This window comes from Artemia sp. Qi Xiang Cuo, chromosome 2 (genome assembly GCF_049724085.1).
Source record: "Artemia sp. Qi Xiang Cuo chromosome 2, ASM4972408v1, whole genome shotgun sequence".
In the NCBI taxonomy this organism is placed as follows: domain Eukaryota; kingdom Metazoa; phylum Arthropoda; class Branchiopoda; order Anostraca; family Artemiidae; genus Artemia; species Artemia sp. Qi Xiang Cuo.
Window position 1 is genome coordinate 26,575,801 of NC_142795.1, and position 25,227 is coordinate 26,601,027.

The 25,227-nt window shown below is 36.9% G+C and overlaps 1 long non-coding RNA gene across 1 annotated transcript in view; it reads left to right on the forward strand.

Moving 5' to 3' along the window:
* Nucleotides 1–20,137: 20,137 nt before the first annotated feature.
* The window catches only part of LOC148955064 (uncharacterized), a 35,534-nt gene continuing 30,444 nt past the window's right edge, over nucleotides 20,138–25,227 (forward strand). Inside the window, exon 1 of the long non-coding RNA XR_016143459.1 lies at nucleotides 20,138–20,173. This is a non-coding gene — a long non-coding RNA (uncharacterized LOC148955064). The remainder of the gene's footprint in view (nucleotides 20,174–25,227) is intronic.

The window sequence follows — 25,227 nt, forward strand, 5'->3', positions numbered from 1 at the left end:
CGAATCACTTTTAACCTTCATAAAGAGCACCAGAACCTACAATATCAAATAAAATGAGCCTTTTCTTAATTTAAGCGACAGCCTTTCCGTGCGAAGTGACTAGGAACAAAAATGATACAAGGAAGTCACTTCGCTCTTTGAGCAAAGTCACTCCACGAGCGAACACTAAAGCGTTCATTTTGCTTCAATTTGTCTGCTTCACAAGTCTGCTTTCCTTCGGGTGGTCATATTGAGCTGAAGTTCTGTATGTTTGGATATTCACGTTTGATGCATTGGTATAAAAATTCAGAATTTCGCGTATAGAGAAAATGTTCCTTCTATAGAACCTAACCTAACCTAACCTAGTCTGTCAGCTTAGACTGTCAACTAAGCTGAATCAAATGGTTGTCTCAAATTTGTTGTACACAAAAGTAAATAAAAAATTAGAAAAAATTTTTTTTTATCCATTTCTGTTACGTCCCCCCCCCCCTCTTGATCCATTTCATGTACACATTGATTTCAAAATCTTCTGCTGTTATCACATTTTCTAATTTCAGATGCCGTATTGACGTTATTAATATTGACGACTGGTGATTCAAATTCACGAGAACTTCTGTCATCATTCTTATGTCTCATGTAAAGGCACATACCGAGGGTTTCTGCTTTGGTTCAGATAAATCTTGTGAAATAAACCTATTGGTTCTTATCAACAGCGATTCTAAGAAAAAAAAAACTGTCGCATAGATGATGCTAAGTAGAGGACAAGCTTTTTTTATAACGTATAATATGATCTATCCTTTTATGATCCTAATACTATTACATATGAAACATAATACATATTCTACCAATTTGCAATGCAACGGTAAAACAGTTTTGACGTCAAATTTATGGTAGGATTTAATTCTTCAGTTTATAAATACCTGTTTCTGGCAATTTTATTCAAAATCCTATCCTTGCACTAAAGCGTCTAGATTCATCTTAAAATAGGTTATGCTAAACCACTTTCTATAATGCAGCTATTACATTTCAGCTCTACCAGAGGGAAGAATCACACATGTGGACATAGTAAATTCTGGACTAGAAGTGATGGACAATTTCAAATTGATTTTGATTAACTCCACGGTCACCTCTACCAAAATTAAAGTAGATTCTCTTCGTTGCATGAGTAATAAAATCAAAGTCATTAACGACGATGTTTTTGAGTAAGTGTTACCCCTATTCTATTCATTCTTTTCTTTTTCCCTCTAAGAATCTTATGAGGTATAATGGACCGGTATTGGCAACATAACGTTTAATTACAACGGTTCAAGTTCAAGTTCTTTATTAATCAATAAAAAAAAAGTTTTTGACAAAACTATCAAATTAATTACCCACAGTGAGAATAACTCGTGTGTGGGTTTATATACACTCAACAATAAATAACTAATACTATCTCCAGATACCGTAATAAAAAGATTGCTCTTCAACTCTCCGTACGGTAACAACAAACAAAATCCGCAAAAAATCAAAGTAACCAAATAAATAAAATGAAATGAGGAGTATCCACCCCAAAAAATAAATCAAATTAATAATTAGTAACTAAATGATTCATTAATCTAATTTTATTATTAACCAATAAATTATTCAAATCTATAAAACTATGAAATTTATTCCAATTATATATGATATTATGCCTTGGTGAAAAACGGGACCTTTCAGATTTTATTAAAGCCTGACGGACAACAGAGCTGCCACGGGTCCAATATGCAAGCAAAACCTGATTATCATCCTGAAAAAATTATTATGCAAATAAAAATACTCAGGCAAAAGACCTTGAACGTGTTTAATCATATAAAGAACAGAATGGAAAGAAGAGAAAACATCCAGTGGAAGGATATTTGAAATTTGATACATACTTTTTGTTGACGATTTACCAGGGTAAGAAAACGGGCTAGGCAGGAAATTTTTCAATAGACGCAGAGCTTTATTTTGTTGCCTTTGAAGAGGAAGAATATGAGTTTTACAAGTATTCAAAAAAATAATGGGACAGTAATTTATATATGAATGCACTAGAGAATGATAAAGAGATTTCAGGGCAAAAAACGGCAGAACAAATTTCAGATGATTCATCATACCAATATTTCTTGCCAGTTTCGAGGTATTGAGCCACACGTTTCGTACAGCTTACTGTTTGAGATACGGCCAGTCAGTCGGGTACCCAAACAATCCGTAGGCAATTTCTGTGGAAAAACATATAGCACATCTTCCTCCGTTTTTTGGAGCACCCATGCTGCAGAACCATACTTGACCACTGTCATCATTGTAGCTTCCAATATTCTAATCTTCGTTCGCAGACTTATCTTCCTGTTCTTCCATACTTTTTTCAACGGTGAAAAACACCCCGGGCCTTGGCTATTCTACTTTAACATCTTCACTGCACCCACCGTCTGTACTATCCACTTGATCGGTCTTTTCGTTACCCAAACTCACCTTTTCATCTTCACTTATTCCTAGCCTTAGCGACTTAGTTTTCTTAATATTAATTTCCAAGCCTGCTCTTGCACCCTGAACTTTCAAAACCGCTAAAAGTCCATTCATTTTGCTAATAAATTCATCCAGAATGCTTAAATCATCAGCATAATCTAAGTTCAGGGAAGTTTTACTTCCCCATTTGATTCTGTGTTATCCCATTACCTTTATTGTGTGCAATTCCCATTTGATTCCGTGTTATCCCATTACCTTTGCTGAGCCCCTTAAGGCAAAATCAGCTACATTTAATACGAAACCTGCTACTAACCTCATTTCCTACCTTAACCGCAACAGTGTTATTCTGGCACATAGTACTAAACACTTTAATACATTTGTCTGGTATAACATACAAGGATAAGACCTTCACTAAAGGTCTTCTATCAGCTGAATGAAACGCTTGCTCATAATCTATAAAACTGAGGACTAAATGTGTTTTATGTGTTTTAGGCACTTCTCAATTATTATTCTAAGAGTGAAAATCTGGTCAACATACCCTCTACCTTTCCTAAAATTCCACTATTCTTCTCTTAAAACTATGTCTACAACATCTCTAACTCTAAAAGGTATTACCATACTAATTAATTTCCTATCTACAGAAACCAGACTAATGCCCCTATAATTACGGGTGTTTAATTAGGGCTTTCTTAAAATTGCTAGGTACTTCCTGTTTTTCGGATATTATATTCATAATCTTCAGTAGCTTATCTCTAACCTCATAACCACCATATTTAATAAAATCTTTTACTACACTATCAGCATGTGGGGCCTTACTGTTTTTAACCCTTTTAGTACTGCCACTAATTCATCCTCACAAAATAAATCTTTCTTCACATCCAAGGTGTCACAAACTTTTTCATTCTCCTCTATATCTTTTCCTGTAACTCTATGACGGTTTACCACATTCTCAAAATGTTCAGCTCATCTCTCTTTAACTCTCCGTTATCACTAATTGTGCCCCTTTCCTATCTTTACCTAGGACAGGTCCAAATTGACTACTCCCCTCAGTTTCCCTATTCGTCTATTTCTATATGATCTATCACTTATATAATTATTTTAAAAGCCCGTCCCCCTCTCTATTAAACATAATGCATTTTCACTAATGTTCCTAGCTGTGTTCCTAACTTTCTTCCTTAAGACACCATCAGTGACTTCAAAAACTGTTTTCCTAAAATTATTCCATTCATCTTCTGCATCGTCAAATTTCAAACTCTTCAGTTTAGTGTTCAAATGTTCCTGGAAAATTTATCTCAAATTCTCATCCTCATGTTTACCAATATCAAAGCTTCCTTGAAAGTAGTTACCTTTCCTAAATTTCATTCTTGAATTAACCCTAGACACTACTAAATTGTGATCTTTACTTTTAACACAAATAACTGCACTCCTATCCAGGGACGTAGCTCCAGTATTTTTATTGGGAATGGGCAATAGTGGTCTATATACGGAGAATTAAGGGCCACGGGCTATGTAATATTTTACTCCAAATTACTGGCGGGGGGGGGGGTCAACTGCCCCCTCCCAATGACACCACTGCTCCTACATACCTTAATATCTTGTATTGATTCTGCCAGATTTCGGTTTACAATAACAGAATCAATAAGGTTAATTGTCATACCATCATGTCAATACCATGTTAACTTATGGGACATTTTACGACCAAATACTGTATCAGTTATAACTGCATTGTTATAGCTACAAAATTGCAGCAGTCAGTAGCCATTACTATTGTTTCCTACAACAGATTTACCTAGGCTGGGATACCATCTATCCCTATTCTACTGACCTGAGCGTTAAAATTTTCCTAATAAAAACACCATATTTCCACATGGGACCCTGCATATTCGTTCCTGTAGTGAAAGTAAAATGCATCAGAGTCACTTCTATCTCCGTCAGTCGGTTCTAAAGGGACATATACTACTATGACTGATACCCTGCACTTTTTAGTCGTAAAATGAACGACTAGCATTCCATTATTAATACCTTCCCAACCTAAACAAGACTTAGCAGCTTTCTCATTTATGAAGAACCCTACTCCCTGTCTATGTACCCCATCCTTCCTGTCTGAGTAAATAAATTCTACATCACCTAATTTCATGTTTCCTACGCGTGGGATGTGACTTTCTGAAATTCCTAATAAGTTCGAAGTGTCTAAATTCGTCAGTCAAAATGTCTATAGGACAGTTATTTTTAACGTTGTAACGTTCCAAGTTGCAATGTTAACATTCTTTAAATCATTGAAATCATTTCGGCTTCAGGAAAAGTAATGGTCCAAGAAACAGTGCAGAATGGGGACTAACACATTTTCTCAATTCTACCTCAAGCACTTAAGCCGGCTTAAAACCCACAGCAAGAGGTCCCTGGGACCTCCAGTCACAAATATTTATAACTCATTTTGTTTTCAGTAAAGTGCAAATTATGTTCTGGTCTTGAGAACGCATGGGTTTGTCAACCCTACTTATGTTGACTTTATTTTTATTTTATTCAATACAGGAGAAAGCCATAGACTTGTCGCAATTTCTGCCCCTTTTTGGTTTAATGAAGCTCTTTACTTTCCTTTGAAAAACTTACTTTCGTGGAAAAAGTTTTTTAAATTAATTTCTATTCGTTTTCTACTGACATAGTCTTTTTCATTGAAAAAGAACATAATATTTTATATCTTTTCAGGTATTTCTTTTTTAATAAGAATCCATAGTTTGGCTTGTTATTAGCATATTGGAGTAACTTTTTCAACAAATTTTAACCCTGACACAAATAGTATTTGTTTAATTTAGTTTTATACCTCCTCAAGTTGACCTGAAACATGAAACCTAATACCATTCCCAACAAATTCTATCATTGCTCTTTGACAACTTGTCAAAACAGTACCTTTTGGTTTAGTTTTAAAGCAACATTTAGTTTTAAAGCAACATTTAGTTTTAAAGCACAATGGGCAACTTGCCTAACTGTAGGGGATTGATATATCCAATATCGCTGGCGACATTGTTACTGTATTGTTCTACTATGCTGAACAAAATGACTGTAAATGATATTGCTAGTTAATTAGACCCCGGCGCCGCGCCGGCGGATCGACCGAACGCCGCCGACGAGACGCCCGATTGAACGCCGCCTACGGGTCGTGACGCCGCCGGTAGTAGCGGTGGTTTTTGGCCGACTTTCAATTAATTTTATCCCAATTCTTTATTGCGTTAACCGTAATGTCGGAGCTTTTCCGTCTCTTGTGGTTTAGTATTTCGATTTTCCTAATTAGAAATCAAACAGGGCTTGCACTATCCTCGAATTTTCGGGTATTTCCCCGAAAATCTATGCGTCATCCCGAAAAAAAATTTGGTTCCCCGAATCCCCGAAAATCACGCAATCACGGTGCCACCCCTAGCGATTTATCACCAGTGACTTTCCCCGCTAAATATTACTTTGCATACCATAATTCTTCACTACTCTCTTGTTGATTAATTATCGTCTCTTTCGTTACTTTGCATAAAAACCAGAAAGATGCAATATGCAACTGCAAATATTACAATATACACAGTTCTTAATATGTTGACAAAAAAAAGTATCGTCTTTATGAAATGAGTTTAAAGAATTTCGAATGCAGTTTCCCAATCGCTATTTCTTACATAATTCGTGGTCAAGAATTTTATTTTCAATTTGAATAGAATTATAGAACGCATTCACTGCTATACAGCTTCAGCCTTTTGTTGGATTTTGAAATTGACAGCCGACAGATTGTTTCTACAGCTGAATTGTAAGTTTGCAGGTTTTTTTTTTAATGTTTTTAGATAAGATTTTCTTAATGTTTAATACTCAATTATTGAACGCCTGATGGAAAATATAATCTTCTTTCTGGACCATTTTTACCCCCTCCCCCCTCCCAAAAAAAAACAAAAAAACAAAAACAACCTTAGATTGATACAAAATTTAGCTATAGACTAAGCTATGTACAAGGTTGGGGAATTAAAGATTTAACCGGAAGTTACCCAAAAAATATGATTAATAAATAAATTGTAAATTATTGTCTATAGTGAGGGGGATAGGGGGCTATCATTTTTAAATGATAATTCCTCATTTTTTTGAAATCAGTGAGGCCAAAAAGATAATTATTTTTTTCATTTAAAGTGGAGACAAGAAAATGATATCAAATTCCCTGGGAAACCATTGAAATATTTTGATAGACCCAGGGCCCCTCATTAGGACTTGTTCATTGTCTTGGGTATTTTGCGATTTCTCATAGGCTACTGGCCTTATCTGGCTTTTGTGTGTGCTCCCTTTTAATTAGATTCTTTGGATCTTATGCCATGGCGAATCTATGACTCAGTTTTCCAATAATTTGAGGTATATCTGAATAATTTCGACATTTTTGTTGTTGTATTTGTACCCCTTTACTCATAGCCTCAATTTTTTTCAAGGAACACTAAGCTGTTTAACGTTATTTTGCGTGCTTGTTCGAACCATATAGTGACCTAGGTAATTATTAAGTAAATTATTTTTCTAATGAAAGCTGAGACGGTATCCTATCAAGGTGGTATCCAGAAGGGGGGGGGGGTAGGGAGGTATTACATTTAAATGATAATAGCTCATAATTTTATTTATTGGAAGCAGGAATCCCAAAAAGTTGATTTTTTTAAATTTAAAGCAGAGACGGCATCCTATCAAGGTGGTATCCAGAGGGGGGAGGGGGGTATTGAGCTATCATATTTAAATGATGAACCTCGATTAGAAAATTCGATCACCCCACAAATGATTACCAAAAATATGAACAAATGTAACATTTGGAATATTATAACACTTTTTTCAAAGCTTTGAAGAAAAGCAAAAAAGTCTAAATATCCCTAACTACGCTTGAAAGCTATTTTAAAAAGAAACTCTTTTGAGATCTCCATGGAAATGACCATAGCAGAAGCTTTGAGCCTGGGTGGGGATCAAAGAGGAGTCTTTGAGTATTTTGACCACAGGTGAGTTATTGTTGCGACTTTCTTAAATTTGGTAATTCTTGTGAGCATTTGGAAATCAAAGCTTAAACTCAGTAACTGATACTAAGGGCCTAACATCTTCCTAGAGCTACTTCAGTCTGCATATTATTTCATTTAATTACACTTAAAACAGATGAGCTTTTCATTTTCTACATAAGAAATTTTCTACATAATCTGGCACTTCATTTTTCTTCATAGCGAATAAATTATTAAGTGTTTTTTTGTGTCATTGTAATTGAAATGTTCTCATGTGAAGTGTTTATAATGTATTTTTCAATTTGATAAATTTACTCCCTTTAGATGCAGTTTGTAATTTGACTGATATTAGGTATTTATCAATTTATAGTTTGGAATGAATCCCCAAAAGAAAAAAATGAATCATATCCAAAAGAGCAGCCAAAAGCAATAAAAAAGCAGCAGTTCAGCCTTAGCCTACATGATATATATTCTATAAAGAAGCCAAAAACAACTTTAAAATGCATTTTTTTAAAATTGTTGTTAAAGACCAGTTTTTAATACAAGAAGGCTTTTTAGGAATCCAAAAGAGCAAAAACAAAACAATATCAAAGTCGCCCATTTCAATGTTTTAAAGGTGACAAAACAGATATAGGCAAAGGGCATTATGAAAAAATTAAGCTCCTAAGTTCAAAGTTATATTCAAAGATTTTACCCAGATAACTGACGAATTTTGTGATACGGTATTTGAAGTTTTATATGCAGTAATGCTCGATGAAAAAAACTACTAATTTTGATAATTATTTATGCTAAGAATACATAGCTAACTGATACTTCAACTACTCGTATTATGCAAGGGTTCTGAAACGCCACTGCCATTTCGTTTCTACCAGATTTCTTTTTCTCTTGATGAATAGCGAAGAAGACCAGTTTCCAGCCAGCGACTTGTGAATTTTTGAACTCATGAATGGGCTCGAATCAGTTGTAAATTTAAGCTGTGATTTGCAAAAGACTGATGAAAACATTAATGTTTGCGGTCAACATTGATCGCGCTGGCGGAGCGCCGCCGACATCTTACCGGTGGCGCGGCGCACTGTTTTTGGCCCCGCCGCCGCCGGTCTTCCCTCATCGGCGCGGCGCCGGGGTCTAGTTCTGACCTTTGTTCGTAAGGTCATTAAAATCAGTATTCGTAATAAAATTAAAACCCATTTTTCTTGCTGAATTTTTCGTAAATGGAAAAGCAGTGTGGTCTAAGGAATTATTGTAGTGATATTATTAATAATATACACATAGCACCCTTTGGCTAGTTCAAAATCCAGCACAACTTACCTTTAAAGGTTTATCTTAATAATGTAAGTCTTTCTTGTGATAGTGCTCTCTCACCTTTTTGAAAATCTACATGCTCATAGTTCATTTTGATTTAGTTTAACACCCGCCTAAATATTTCTTTAAAGCTTCACCTTAATACTCTTAGATGGCATGGTAGTAATATTTATAGTAGCAGTATCCGCATCGCACCTTTGGTCAGTGGCGGATCCAGGATTTTTAGGGTGGGGGGCAAAATAGGAGGATCCGATAAACTTGCGTTAGGAGTAAGTTTAATTAAAGTAAACTTGCTTTAATTAAGTAAATTGCACCACTTTAGACTATGTTAGGGGAGAGGTGCACCTCCCTGGATCCACCACTGCCTTTGGTTTTGTTCAACTGACAACATCCCCTTCAACACACGCAGAAAGTTTCAGCTCAGCACCATCAACCGTTCAAGAAGCCTGGCTGATCCGTCCTCTTAACAACCTGTGTGGGCATAGTGTGTTTCGATTTAGTTTAAAACAGTTTTAACATTTCCCAAATTTTCAACTTAATACCCTTAATTCTAGTAGCAGTAGTACCAGCAGTAATAGTAGTAGCAGCAGACCAGTCGAATCTCAGTAATTTGACACTCGATACTTTGAACTTTCGATAATTAGAACTTTTTTGCGGTCCCTTGAAAAGTGTTTGATGAATGGAAAAAAAGAAAACATACACCTCGATAATTTGAATGTGTAACGAGATCATCTTGCTTGGTAATACTCCATGAAAATATTCAAATCCTGCTGGATAGCATTGATAAAGGTGAGAATATGAAAATAACAATTTTGACCTCTGTAATTATGATTAATAAGGCCTGAAAAGATATCAGTTCTACCACCCTACACACCTACTTCAAAAAATGTGTTCGCTAAGAGAACACCATACGGTCATTAGAGTCGCGCAATTCAACTGATTTCATCCCCCTAGAGACAGAGTGGGGACTTCTAACAAACTATGGTGAGTTTACCTTTGAGGATTTTGTTCACAGGGAAGATGAAGTGGCTGCCGATAGTGCTTTGGTTCTAGGTGTTTACCCCCCCCCCCCGGCGATAAAAAAATCCCAGTATAAAGTAAATGTAATGTTTCATTTATTTGGTTTTTCAAAGTGTAAATTTTTTTTCAATGACCGTTTTTCCAAGTATTAAGTACTGTTATTAGGTTAATGTAGTGCTTCATTTAAGTGTTTTATGACGGTCGCTGATCAAAGTTTATGTTATTTTTGCCTTTCATTTATGTTTTTTACTCTGTTCGTGGCCGTATATTTGGCTTTAAAATACACTTATCTATCTATCTATCTAATATGCAGAATAATTGTACCAAACACATTTTGCATACAGACTCGCTATACTTTACCCCTCCCCCCTAATGTGCAAATCTATAGCCCAAATTTGTTTATAAATTAACGAAGAAACTAACAAAAAAAAACGGTGTGTTCTTGAATTTCACACATCGTAAACTTGAGTGAGTGACGCATAATACACAAGTACCAAAATACCTTCCCCCGACGGAAATTATAAAAAAAATAAAACTCAAATAAAATTCTCAAATTTGGAAAGCCTTACTTTGTACGGGGGGTGTTTTCCGGGGTTTTTTTTTCAATGGAGGGGGTATTTTCCGGGGGATTATTTTCTGCGGGGGGGGGGTTCCGGGGGATATATATATATGGTGGTTTTTAACACCCTCCCCCCCCCTTCCCACGAGGAACTCCCTGGCACCGCTCTTGGTGCAAGCACTTATAGGTTATATATATATATATATATATGTATACATATATATATTTATATTTATATATATATATATATATATATATATATATATATATATATATATATATATATATATATATATATATATATATATATATATATATATATATATATATATATATATATATATATATATATATATATATATATATATATATATATATATATATATATATATATATATATATATATAATTGTACATATATCTGTCATGTATTTTCAATAAAGCACTTGTTTATTTGAATTTCTTCCTTGTTCCTTCTTGATTATTTGAACACCTGTTATGTTTGAACATCTCGGTAATTTGAACTTTTCCTCTGCTTCCTTGAGTTTCAAGTTATCGAGAGTCGACTCTAATAGCAGTGGAATCAATGCTAGTAGCCTTAGCTTTAGTAGAATTAGTAGTAATGATAATAATAGTAGTAGTAGTAGCAATAGTATGAGTAGAAGTAGTAGCATTAGCATGCAAATATTGTCTTTTGGTTAGCTCAACATCCCCCCCAACAAGCCTTGTTAGTTTCAACTTTACACATCAAACTATATATTACTGATATGCCCTTTTGACAACTTACATGCAGACGGCATTTTTTTATTCAGCTCAACTCACCCTTCAAAATTCCCTGGAACTTTTACCATTATACCCTTAGGCATAATTGTAACATCAGTCACCGTAGTAGTATTAGTATTACAAGTAGCAGTGTTAATTTTAATAGCATCAGCAGCAGTAGTAGTACTAAGTATTACTTTTTGGTCTGTTAAACATCCCTCTCATCGAGTCTTTTTTTTCACTGTTTTTACTTTGTTTTAATGATGTAAACATATAAGGGAATATTTGTAACGTCGTTCATATTACAGTAAAGCGCAGACGACGCACTATACTTTAAACTTTTAAGGTTAGGGGGGGGAAGGAGAAAGTAGTAACTCCTGTTTGTAGTAATTTTTGTTCGTTATAAATTTGACTTGAATATTCAAATGAATTTTTCTTTATTCAAGATTTATTTATTCGTCTATATTCGTACCTTTTATCTTTATGTTTGCAATAATTGTTTGTTTTAATTTTTGTACTTTTTGGGTTTCATTTATTCTTTAATAATAACTTCTGGTCGTTTTGATCTTGAATTACTAAAGGAATTTATTTCTACTCGTATTAAGTTTAAAATGACTCTTGAATTTTCTTTGAAAAAATCCTTTTTCGGAAAGTTTTTTTTTTTAATTAATTTTTGTTCGTTTTCATTGCCAAAGTCTTGTTATTGGTTAATCATAGGCAGCGCAATAGCGCTGCCAAAGTAAAGAATGATTTTGGCACAATGTATTATTTATTATCATAAATTTTTGTTTGTCTTAGACCAGGGCACTTCGTATCGAAGGAGTTGTCGTAGAAACTTCGAAAAGGGCTCTTTCGATCGGAAACTGAAAAGGCTAGTGCCCGTTCTAATAGTCGAAAGTGATTGGAGGGCAACTAGCCTCCCTCTCACGCCCACCATTTCCCCAAACACGTCCAATCAAAATTTTGAGATAGTCATTTTGTTCAACGCAGTAGAAAGGTCCAGAAATTATGTCTTTGAGGAAAACAAATCCCCCACATCCCTCAGGGCAAGGGTTGCAAGTTATGCCCTCGCGGCATATGGTTTATATAGAAAGGGTGATCGTATAAACTTCGGAGGGGTTCATTGGATTGGAAAATCGGAAGTCCTAGGGCCCTTTTTAAGATTCAGAGTGATTGAAAGGCAGCTACCACCCCCCCTCCCCCACGGGTGACGGCAGGGGGTATCGCCCCCTAGGAATTTGGTAAATGAAGCTACTATAATCAGACAAATGAAGCTACTGTAATCAAAAATGTTTCCCCTGAACGGAATGCTGGGAATTCTGTATTTTCCTCCTGAACGGATACGTTTTTCTGTGTTTTATTATCCTTTTTTTTCCAGGAGTTTTTATGAAGTATAAAGGTGTCAAATATATCGGTATTGGGTATTCAAAATTAAATTAAAAATGTGTATTTTATTTTCTTAATCTTAGTTTTAATGTTTATTTTGAACAAACCACTTTGATAATGCGCTACTTTTTACAAACACTAAAGGCATTAAATATTTTGGTGTTTGATAACCAAGTTCAAAACTGTCGATATTGTTAGTCCAACGCTTAAGCATTGCTCAACAGAACTGAATGCCGGAAGTTTATATCTTAGTTTTTTGTAAGTAGGCTATAGTTTTGTGTATTTTTTTTGTAGTTACTTGCTGTTTTTCATTTTTATATACTTTTACTTTAATTGACATACTTTTTCCATTGCCTTTACAAAAATGTTTGTCTCTAAGCCTCATTAAGTAAAAAAAAAAGTTTTTTCAACTGAAAGTAAGGAGCAACATTATAACTGAAAACACACAATAATTATTATGTATATGAGGAGGGTTGCTCCCTTCTCAACCCCTCGCTCTTCAGGCTAGAGTTTTTCGGCGCTTAAAAAAAGCTAATTATTGTTCTAATTAAACGACCCTAGTGTTTCAGGAGTCGTTTTAAAGAATTGGGACAAAATTTAAACTTCAGCGTAAAGAGTCACGTATTGAGGAGGGGACAACCCCCTTCATATACATAATAATTTCTGTTCGTTTTAAGTTTAATGTTGCTCCTTACTTTCAGTTGAAAAAGCTTGTTTTCTATATTTAATTTCTGATCGTTTTTTAAAGTACGCCAGGATATCTGGTTCCACCGCCACGGAAAAATCCCATTTCCCACAGAAATATCCTCTGGACAATTCAAGTCTTGCGAAAATTTACCTCGGAAAAATACACATAACATCTTCACGCGTAAAATTGAATCGGTAAAGATAAAGCAAGACATATAAAGAAATTTCGCACAGGAATTCTGGCAAATTCACCTAGTGTAAAATTTCCCCTGAAAACTTCCCCCCCCTGAAAACTTCCCTATCCATGGAATATTCTCCCCGTGCAAAATCCTCCCAGCAGAAAATTCGTCCTCTCCTCCCCACCCGAAAAATGTGTGCATACTTCCCAATAACAAATACTATACGTTAACAATGGGCAAATTTTATAACTTAAAAACCTTTCCCCAGGGGCCGTAGGGCGTCATCTTATCCCCAAAGACATAGTTCTAGGGCTTTTCAATTATGCTAAACAAAATAGCTATCTCGAAACTTTGATTGGATGATTTTGGGAAAACAATGGCATGGGAGGGGACCTAGATGTCTTCTAATTTTCTGGGTCGCTTAAAAAGGGCACTAGAACTTTGTATTTACATTAGATTGAGCCCTCTCCCGACGTTCTAGGTTTAGTGGGTCGATACGATCACCCCTGAAAAAAAAGAAAGAAAGAAAAAAAAAAAAAAACCCGCGATCTTTCTTCTGGCAAAAATTACAAAATTCCACATTTTTGCAGATTTGAGCTTGAAGCCTCTACAGTAGGGTTCTTTGATACGCTGAATCTCAATGCGTGATTTCCATTAAAATTCTATGATTTCTAGGTGGTCTTTCCCCCTTTTTTGAAAATCAGACAAATTTTCTCAGGCTCGTAGCTTTTGATGGGTAAGACTAGACTTAATGAAACTTATATATTTGGAATCAGCGTAATAAGTGAATTCATTTGATACATCTATTGGTATCAAAATTAATTTTCTAAAAAAAATTGGACAAAAGCCAAACTTCACAGTAGGGAGTAAGGAGCTAAAGAGGAGACAGCCCTCGTCACATAAAGAATAATATGTTCAAATAAGTTTCAAATGTGTTCCTTGCTTTCAATTGAAAAGCTCGTTTTTATTTAATTTCTGATTGTTTTCCAAATCATAACCAGGCCTAATCAAGATATGATTAGAGGTACCGGTCCCTTAAATCCCTGGTTAATTGCTTTTAAAATCTGTGAACCAATAATTGTAAGTGGATTAGTATCGTCCTACGTTTAAATTTGCAATTTCAATTTTGGATAAAATTTAATATACTTAAAAATTGGCATTGAATAATAATTTTAGTAAAAGTCCTTGTTAATATCACTACTGAAGAATTTCGGTTGGATGAAAAGGGGAATTATTGTTTGTATGGGTGGAAATTCTGAGAAACTTTTGATCTTCTACATAATTGAAGCCATCACAACCTCTACAATAGAATTTTCTTATCGATAAATATATTATATATATTTTTTTTAAATACATTGAAGTAATTCATATAAATAGAAAAAGAAAAATATTACCATTTAAAATTGCTGAAAACTAAGTTCCTAGCTGTATTTGCCACCCCAAAGAAATTTCCTGGTGGGGCTGATGATGGCCTGCCTTGCCCTTTCCACCTCTGTGCTGATAGATATGGGAATGCAACATTTTAGCTGTATAGAGGAACATTTTAATTAATTCATTCTCTCCCTACCTCTTTCACATTTATCTGAAGCCTCATGAAGAATAAGCACTTTGTCCATTAAAATATAATTTTTTAGGAAGCTACCCTACCCCGATCTAAACAATGACTCACTCCCTCTCATTATAGCGGATACGCAAGTATAGATCACCAAACGTAGCCTAATTTCATTATAAATAAAGAGAATCAGCTTGGTTGAATCCAGTACTGCCGTCGTCTTGCATTACTTCTTTTGCAACTGGGAAGCCTAAAATATAGTTATTGATGCTTTTAAATCAATTAGCTTCTCAGAATTTTAAATTGATTGCAAATTCGTCCTCTTTGGGGGTAAATTCGTAGTTTGGCGCCCTAAAATGGCAGAAAACAAGTCTTTCCCCTAGCCTAATCTGTATGGTGACTTAAAAAGAGCTTTAAATTTAAGTTTGAATGAGCTCCCTCCCAATTATCTTGGACCTTCGGTTTGATACGATCACCCTGGGAAAAAAAACCCTGGGAAAATGTTTCTTCTGAAAAAAAAACCCCGAAATTCCATATTTTGAAGATTGGAGCTTGAAACCTCTACCGTAGGGTTCTCTGATATTATGTATCTAATAAAGGTATTTTCAACAAGATCGCTTGCTTTTTTTGGGGGAGTTTCCCCTTTTTTTTAAAATCAGGCAAGTTTTCTCAGATTTTTGGTTTTGGGTGGGTAACAATGAACTGAAAGAATTTTATATTTAGAATCAGTATAAAAAGTCAATACTGCCGGTGTAGCAATTATCATGAGAATTCTATTTTTAGTTTTGGTGAATATTGGCCCAAGCCACTTTTTACTTCCAGTTTTTTTTATCACAAACTATTTGATAAGATTCTCTTGTAACGAAAAATTATTTGGAAGCTGCTCATTTTTTTTTTTTTTGAATAGGACCAAAAAAGAAAGAGGGTCAATTTCACAGCTGGGTAGTAAGTTTAAATTTGGTTTTTCTTTCGCTATTCTATTTTTTTAAGTCTGAATGTATAAGAGATTAAAGTTCGAGGGGGAGAATTGTTCTATTATGAAAGAGGTACATTTTAAATGACCATTATAAAATCAACACATCTATGCAGCTATGGTATCTATGCAGGCAGGATGATGTTTTAGTATCTCTACTCCTTCTGTAAACTATTCTAAGGCGTAGGAAATTACATAAACACAAGTCTACATTAGTTATAATCTACAGAAGCGATAAATCTTTCTATAATTTTGATTCGAGTTTGATTTTCTTTTAAGATTAAATACACGATAATTAAATATATTATTGGTTAAATAAATTGATCCCTTTGCCGGGAATCCTTGTCGTTTAAAATTTGCTGTATTTTGTTTCATTTTGCATGCAATTTAATTGCTCTTCTTATTTGAAAGCTTTTTTCCCTGAACGCATTTAAAAATAAACTTATTCCTAACAAAAACATATCCTGAAATATATTCCCTGTCACCCAACCACCACTACTATTTTAGCGTCTGCCCCCCGGAAAATTTTCTGTCGGCGCCCTTGTATCCCCTCCCCCCTCACACGTTGTAATTTCCCGAAATGCATCCAAATGAAATTTTAAGATAGCAATTTTATTCAAAATAGTCCAAAGATCATATAACAAGGCTTTTGGGGAGGAAACAAACCCTATTTAATTTCTGATCTTCTTTTAAATAATGCTGGGAAATCCGGCGCCCCCTTCATAGCAATGTCCCTTCCCCCATGAAAACTTCCTTCATGGAAAGATCCTCCCACATAACCCCCGATCCACCCACCCCCCTACTACCAGAAAAAATCCCCCCTGAAAACGTCTGTATACTTCCCAAAAACCAATTCTATATGTTAACATTGGGTAAAGTTCATAACTTTCAGCCCTCGCCTCGGTGACTTCGGGGGATTAAGTCATCCTAAAGGACATAGATATCATAATTTCAACCATGCTGAAAAAATGACTATCTCAAAATTTTGATCAGGTGACTTTGGGAAAAAATGAGCGTGGGAGGGGGCCTAGCTGCCCTCCATTTTTTTGGTCACTTAAAATGAGCACTAGAGCTTTTAATTTCCGTTCCAATGAGTCCTCTCACGATATTCTAGGACCACTGAGTCGATAAAACCAAATTTTCTCAGGCGCGTAACTTTTGATGGGTAAGAATAAACTTGATGAATGTTATATATTTGAAATCAGCATTAAAATGTTATTCTTTTTATGTATCTATTGGTATCAAAAACCCGTTTTTTAGAGTTTCGGTTATCATTGAGCCGGGTCGCTCCTCACTTAAAGTTCGTTACCACGAACTGTTTGAAAAGCGGAGGAGGGCACCTAGCCCCCCCCCCCCCGACTCTGTCCACCAAACGCAACTGATTAAAATTGTGAGATATTCATTTTGTTCGAAATAGTCCAAAGAACATATAACAATACCTCTAAGACCTCTAACACAGCCCCCAGAGCCCTGGGGCAAGGGTTGTAAGTTATGCCCTGGGGCATATAAGGTTCTTATGGAATGGTTGTTTGTATAAACTTCAGCTGGGGCAAATTTTATTTGAAATCGGAAGTTAAAGTGCCCTTTTTAAGAGTTAAAAGTTATTTGACAGCTACCAGCCCCCCCCTCCACACCCATCGTTTCCCCCAACACATCCAATCAAACTTTCTAGATAGCAATTTTGTTCAGCGTAGTTGAAGGGTCCAGACATTATGTCTTTGAGGATGACAACTACCCCACAGTCCTTGTAAGGGTTGTAAGTTACGCCCTGGGGACATATAAGGTTCTTACAGAAAGGGGGGTCGTATATACTTGAGACGGGTCTCATTGGAAAGGTAATCAGAAGTTGTAGTGCCCTTTTTAAGAGTCAAAGCGATCAACGTTGTCTTTTCCCAAAATGTAGACAATAGAAATTTTGATATAGATATTTGATTCAAAATAGTCCAACAAACATATAACAAGGCTTTTGGGGTTGTTACACACCGCCAGAGCCTGGGGGCAAGGGTTATAAGTTGTGCCCGGGGGCATTTATGGTTTTTATGGAAGGGATGGTTGCATAAAATTTGGAGGTAGCTCATTTGTTTGAAAATTGGAAGTTCTAGTTCCCCTTTAAGAGTCAAAACTGATGGAAGTCAACTAGCCCCGCCCCCCTAACTACCCCTCTTTCATGAAACGCATCTGATTGAAGTTGTGAGATATCCATTCTAAAACAAAATAGTCCAAAGAACATATAACAATGCCTCCAGGGTTGACAAAAACCCCAGGGCCCAGGGACAAGGACTGTAAGTTATGCCCTAGGGGCATACAAGGTTCTTATGAAATGGGTTGTCGTAAAAACTTCAGGTGGGGCCTATTTGATTTGAAATTGGAAGTTATAGTGCGCTTTTTGAGAGTCAAAAGCGATTTGAGAGCACTCCCCGCCCCCCCCCCCACCCATCATTTCCCAAGAACAAACATCCGAACAAAGCTTTGAGATATCTTTTTTTTTCAGCATTGTTGAAAAGTTCAGTAATTATGCATTGGAGGATGACAAACCCTCTTCCCCGAGGCCTCAGGGTAAGGGCTGTAAGTTAGGCAATTTGTTCATTATTTACACATAGCATATGTTATCAAGAAAAGGTATGCATTTTTGATTACTACTTTCCCAAAATACGAAGGGTGTTAAGATGAGTTTTTCAAGGAATATTGAACTAAATCAAAACATGTTAGGCGTATATGGGTTGTCAAAAGGGCGTAACTCATGAATGACTTAATATATTCATTTGGAACTTTCGGAAAAGGATAAGGGATATGATCAATTGACCAAAAAGGCAATATTTACACGCTACTATCACTACTTCTACAACTACCGCTGCTTCTACTGCTACCACAACTACTACTACCACCAAAACTACTACTTCTGTAGCGGGTACTACAAAGGCTGAGGATATTGAACTAAGCATCTGAGGAAGTGTTAAGGGGAAACGTTGAACTAAATCAAAGCATATTATGTGCATACAGATTGATAATTTGGGCGTATCAGCAATTTTTAGAACGGATTATCGCACCAAGAGGAAACTTCAGGGGTATCATATGAGTGAGATAGTCTCATTCGATGAGGATCAAAATGATTATTCGTCATCTTCACCTAAGGATGGAGAGACTTTGTCAATTTCGACGCTGTCTCGGAGCTTTTCTGAAATTCTAACTATAGTGAAAGACAATGGAAAAAGCTTGACAGTATCACGAACCAGTTCAAATCTCTGGAAACCTGGGTCAAATCACTTGAGGAAGCTTTATCTGGCCAATTGCTGCAAATTTCGACGATCCAAACCCATGTGGCGACTACTGAGAATGAAATAATAAATGTAAGATCACAGATTAGTGTTGTTACATCTGAGTCAGTGTTTCTCCGTGAAGAAAATAATCAGTTGAAAAATGGGTTAATGCATTGCGAGCAGAGAATGAATGAGAAAAATGTTGTGGTTTGGAATATACCTTGCGACGATAAAGAGGAAGCTTAAGAGATTTTCAAAACCATCTGCGAAGAAGAACTTTGTGTAAAAGAGACCCCATAATTTTCTGTTACAGAAGGGAAAATAGAGTTTGGATATTTTAAAGTTGCTGCTCGCTCTAAAGAATAAAAAATCAAGATTTTGAAACAGAGTAAGACACTTAAAGGTAAGATTGCTTGCTGTCATAAAGATGTTTATCTTAGTGATGATGCTCCGACGGCAGTGAGAGATATTAGAAAACGGCTGATTGAAAAAATATCAAAGCTTGCTGATTGTGGTATTCAAGCATGGGTAACAAAATCGGTTCCACCTCTCCTTTGTTTTGATTGGCCAAATGGCCTGCGTGTTTCTTTCTCCGTGAATGACGTGATTCCTGAATTGTCAGTGCCAATAAATCCTCGAGGTGTGCCTATGCAATGCTAAGCGGGTTGTCATATTTATATTTATATTAATTATTTTAGTTTAATATGGTTTTGAGTTGTTATTTTGTTGCGTTTTTTCCTTCTTTTTTTTGTGATAGCATATTGGTATGAAGTAATGTTGTCTCGTGTTTTTTCTTTTTTTTTTTTTTTTAAAAGATGTTGTGGATGGAATAAAATAAAAAAATAAAATGAGAAAAAATTATTAATTGTGTTTAATGTATCTCGCGGTGCGGAGCGTCCCGGGTTGTGTTTGGAGTTCTTGTGGATTCGTCTTGGCTTTCATTGATACTAGGCCTGGAAACAGTAGTAGTGTTTTTGGATTTTATGAAGATATCTATGTTTCTTTTTTTTGTTTAGGATCGAAGTGTGGAAGCGATGATACCAACTCAACGAATGATGAAAATGATAAGTGTAAGTATTTTGTCCTTTGAATTTCCAATCGAATAAGTCTTTTTTCTACGTTTCTACGACAACGCCTTATATAAAAAACCTTATATACCCACCCAGAGTATAACTTACAACCCTGGCCCTAAGGGCTTGTTCTAAGGGGGATTGTCCTCAAAAACATAATTTCTATCTGGAAATCAACTACGCTGAACAAAATGGCTATCTCAAAATTTTGAAGAGATGAGTTTTCGGAAATGATGGGCGTGGAAGGGGTGTTAGTTAACTTTCAATCACTTTCGACTATTAACAAGGGCACAAGCCACTTCAATTTCCAATTGAATGAGTGCTTTTCGAAGTTTCTACGACAAATTCTTCGATACGAAGTGCCCTGCCCTAAAGGAAAAAATTAATAAATAATGTATTATGCCAACTTCGTTCTTATATGCCCCCAGGGCATAACTTAAAACCCTTGCCCTGAGGACTGTGGGGGAGTGTCCTCCTCTTTACTTAGTCCCCGTTTCTGGTCTCGTTCTCGAGTGTCTTCGTTCTTTACTTAGGCAGCGCGATCGCGCTGCCTCTGATTTATTCAACAACTTACTATATGAGCCTTATATGCCCCCAGGGCATAACTTACAACCCTTGCCCTGAGGGCTATGGGGGGAGGGGTTTTCATCCTTGAAGACCTAATCTCCAAAACTTTCAACTACGTTAAAGAAAATGGCTATCCAAAAATTTCGATTGGATGTGTTTGGGGAAAAGGTCGGCGTGAGAGGAGGGGGTTAGTTGCCCTAAAATCAGTTTCGAGGCTATTAAAAAGGGCACTAGCCCTTTGAATTTCAAATTGAATGAGCCCATTTTAAAGTTTCTATGACAAAGATTTCAATAAGAACTTTATAAGACCCCATAGCCAAAATGAAAATCCTTGCCCTAAGGGGTGTGGGGGATTTTAGTCCTCAAAAATGGATTGCCCCTTTGGAAATCAACTATTCTGAACAAGAAGGCCCTCTCAAAATTTTATCGGATGTGTTTGGGGGAATGATGGGTGTGGGGGGGGGGGGCTATATGCCCTCCAATCACTTTCGACTATTAAAAAGGGTTCTAGCCCTTCGAATTTCCAATCAAATGAGCATGTTTTGAAGTTTCTACGACAACGCCTTGTATACAAACTTTATATGCCCCCAGGGCATTACTTAAAACCCTTGCCCTGAGGGCTGTGGGGGGAGGGGTTGTCATCCTTGAAGACCTAATCTCCAAAACTTTCAACTACGTTAAAGAAAATGGCTATCTAAAAATTTTGATTGGATGTGTTTGGGGAAAAGGTGGGCGTGAGAGGGGTTAGTTGCTCTAAAATCACTTTCGACTATTAAAAAGGGCACTAGCCCTTTGAATTTCAAATTAAATGACCCATTTTTCAATTTTCTTCGACAATGATTTCAATATAAACCTAATATGCCCCCAGGGCATAACTTAAAACCCTTGCCCTGAGGGGGAGGGTCGTCCTCAAAAATATACTTTCCATTTGGAAATCAAGTACGCTTAACAAGATGGCTATCTCAAATTTTGATTGGATGTGTTTAGGGAACGGAGGGCGTGGGGGGGGCTATATGCCCTCCAATCACTTTCGACTATTAAAAAGGGCACTAGCCCTTCGAATTTCCAATCAAATGAGCATGTTTTGAAGTTTCTACGACAACGCCTTGTATACAAACCTTATATGCCCCCAGGGCATAACTTAAAATCCTTTCCCTGAGGGTTGTGGGGGAGTGTCATCCTCAAAAACATATTTTCTATCTGGAAATCAACTACGCTGAACAAAATGGCTATCTTAAAATTTTGATTGGACGGGTTTTGGGAAATGGTGGGCGTGGAAGGGATGTTAGTCAACTTCCAAACAATTTTCGACTATTAAAAAGGGCACAAGCCACTCCAATTTCCAATTGAATGAGCGCTTTTCGAAGTTTCTACGACAACTTCTTCGATAAGAAGTGCCCTGCTCTAAAGGAAAAAATTGATAAATAGTGTATTGTGCCAACATCGTTCTTATATGCCCTCAGGGCATAACTTAAAACCCGTGCCCTGAGGACTGTGGGGGAGTGTCCTCCTCTTTACTTACTCCCCGTTTCTTGTCTCGTTCTCGAGTGTCCCTGTTCTTTACTTAGGCAGCGCGATCGCGCTGCCTATGATTTATTCAACAACTTTCTATATAAACCTTAAATGCCCCCATGGCATAACTGACAACCCTTGCCCTGAGGGCTATGGGGGGAGGGGTTGTCATCCTTGAAGACCTAATTTCCAAAACTTTCAACTACGTTGAAGAAAATGGATATCTAAAAATTTTGATTGGATGTGTTTGGGGAAAAGGTGGGCGTGAGAGGGGGTTAGTTGCCCAAAAATCACTTTTGACTATTAAAAAGGGTACTAGCCCTTTGAATTACCAATCGAATGAGCCCTTTTTCAAGTTTCTACGACAAAGATTTCAATAAAAACTTTATATGCCCCCAGGGCATAACTTATAATCCTTGCCCTGAGGGTTGTGGGGGAGTGTCCTCCTCAAAAATATATTTTCTATCTGGAAATCAACTGCGCTTAACAAAATGGTTATATCAAAATTTTCATGAGATGGGTTTCTGGAAAGGGTGAGCGTGGAAGGGATTCTAGTCCACTTTCAATCACTTTCGACTATTAAAAAGAGCACAAGCGACTCCAATTTTCAGTTTAATGAGCGTTTTACGAAGTTTCTACTACAACTTCTTGCCCTGAGACAAACCCTTGCCCTGAGGGCTATGGGGGGAGGGGTTGTCATCCTTGAAGACCTAATCTCCAAAACTTTCAACTACGTTGAAGAAAATGGCTATCTAAAAATTTTGATTGGATGTGTTTGGGGAAAAGGTGGGCGTGAGAGGGGGTTAGTTGCTCTAAAATCACTTTCGACTATTAAAAAGGGTACTAGCCCTTTGAATTTCCAATCGAATGAGCCCTTTTTCAAGTTTCTACGACAAAGATTTCAATAAAAACCTAATACGCCCCCAGGGCATAACTTATAATCCTTGCCCTGAGGGTTGTGGGGGAGTGTCCTCCTCAAAAATATATTTTCTATCTGGAAATCAACTATGCTTAACAAAATGGCTATCTCAAAATTTTATGGGATGTGTTTGGGGGAATGATGGGTGTGGGGGGGGGGCTATATGCCCTCCAATCACTTTCGACTATTAAAAAGGGCACTAGCCCTTCGAATTTCCAATCAAATGAGCATGTTTTGAAGTTTCTACGACAACGCATTGTATACAAACCTTATATGCCCCCAGGGCATTACTTAAAACCCTTGCCCTGAGGGCTGTGGGGGAGAGTCCTCCTCAAAAACATATTTTCTATCTGGAAATCAACTACGCTGAACAAAATGGCTATCTCAAAATTTTGATTGGATGGGTTTTGGGAAATGGTGGGCGTGGAAGGGGTGTTAGTACACTTTCAATCACTTTCGACTATTAAAAAGGGCACAAGCCACTCCAATTTCCAATTGAATGAGCGCTTTTCGAAGTTTCTACGACAAATTCTTCGATACGAAGTGCCCTACTCTAAAGGAAAAAATTAATAAATAATGTATTAGGCCAACTTCGTCCTTATATGTCCCCAGGGCATAAATTAAAACCCTTGCCCTTAGGACTGTGGGGGAGTGTACTCCTCTGTACTTAGTCACCGTTTCTGGTCTCATTCTCGAGTGTCCTCGTTCTTTACTTAGGCAGTGCGATCGCGCTGCCTACGATTTATGCAACAACTTTCTATATAAACCTTATATGCCCCCATGGCATAACTGACAACCCTTGCCCTGAGGGCTATGGGGGGAGGGGTTGTAATCCTTGAAGACGTAATTTCCGGAACTTTCAACTACGTTGAAGAAAAAGGCTATATAAAAAATTTGATTGGATGTGTTTGGGGAAAGGGTCGGCGTGAGAGGGGGTTAGTTGCTCTCAAATCACTTTCGACTATTAAAAAGGGCAATAGCCCTTTGAATTTCCAATTGAATGAGCCCTTTTTCAAGTTTGTGTTTGGGGGAATGATGGGTGTGGGGGGGGGGGGCTAGTTGCCCTCCAATCACTTTCGAATATTAAAAAGGGCACTAGCCCTTCGAATTTCCAATCAAATGAGCATGTTTTGAAGTTTCTACGACAACGCCTTGTATACAAACCTTATATGCCCCCAGGGCATTACTTAAAACCCTTGCCCTGAGGGCTGTGGGGGAGAGTCCTCCTCAAAAACATATTTTCTATCTGGAAATCAACTACGCTGAACAAAATGGCTATCTCAAAATTTTAATTGGATTTGTTTGGGGGAATGATAGGGGCGGGGGGTGCTAGTTGCCCTCCAATCACTTTCGACTATTAAAAAGAGCACTAGCCCTTCGAATTTCCAATCGAATGAGCCTGTTTTGACGTTTCTACGACAACGCCTTCTATAAAAACCTTATATGCCTCAAGGGCATACCTTGAAACCCTTACCCTGAGGGTTGTGGGGGAGTGTCGTCCTCAAAAACATATTTTCTATCTGGAAATCAACTACGCTGAACAAAATGGCTATTTCAAAATATTGATTGGATGTGTTTGGGGGAATGATGGGCGTGGGGGGGGGCTAGTTGCCCTCCAATCACTTTCGACTATTAAAAAGGGCACTAACCACTCCAATTCCATTCGAATGAGCCCTCTTCTAAGTTTCTACAACGACTCCTTCTATACGAAGTGCCCGGGTATGGAGAAAAAAAAAACATATTGGGCCCACATCGTTCTTTACTTAGGCAGCGCTAGCGCGCTGCCTATGATTGGCTAAGGCCACATATTAATAATAGTAGTGATACAATTTACAGCTCCTAGAATTGAGGAGATTCTAGCCAAGTGAAGAGAGAAAATAGCTAAATCTACTAAAGGTCCAGCATGGACAATGGTGGAGGAGAAAGGGGGGGGGGGTAAACTGTTCACCTGGTTGGTTCAATAAAACCTACCAATTTTTAATTCCCCGCAATTCCAAACAACACCTCCTTCATATACCCCCCCCCCAAAAAAAAGTATTAAAACTTATAATTCTAA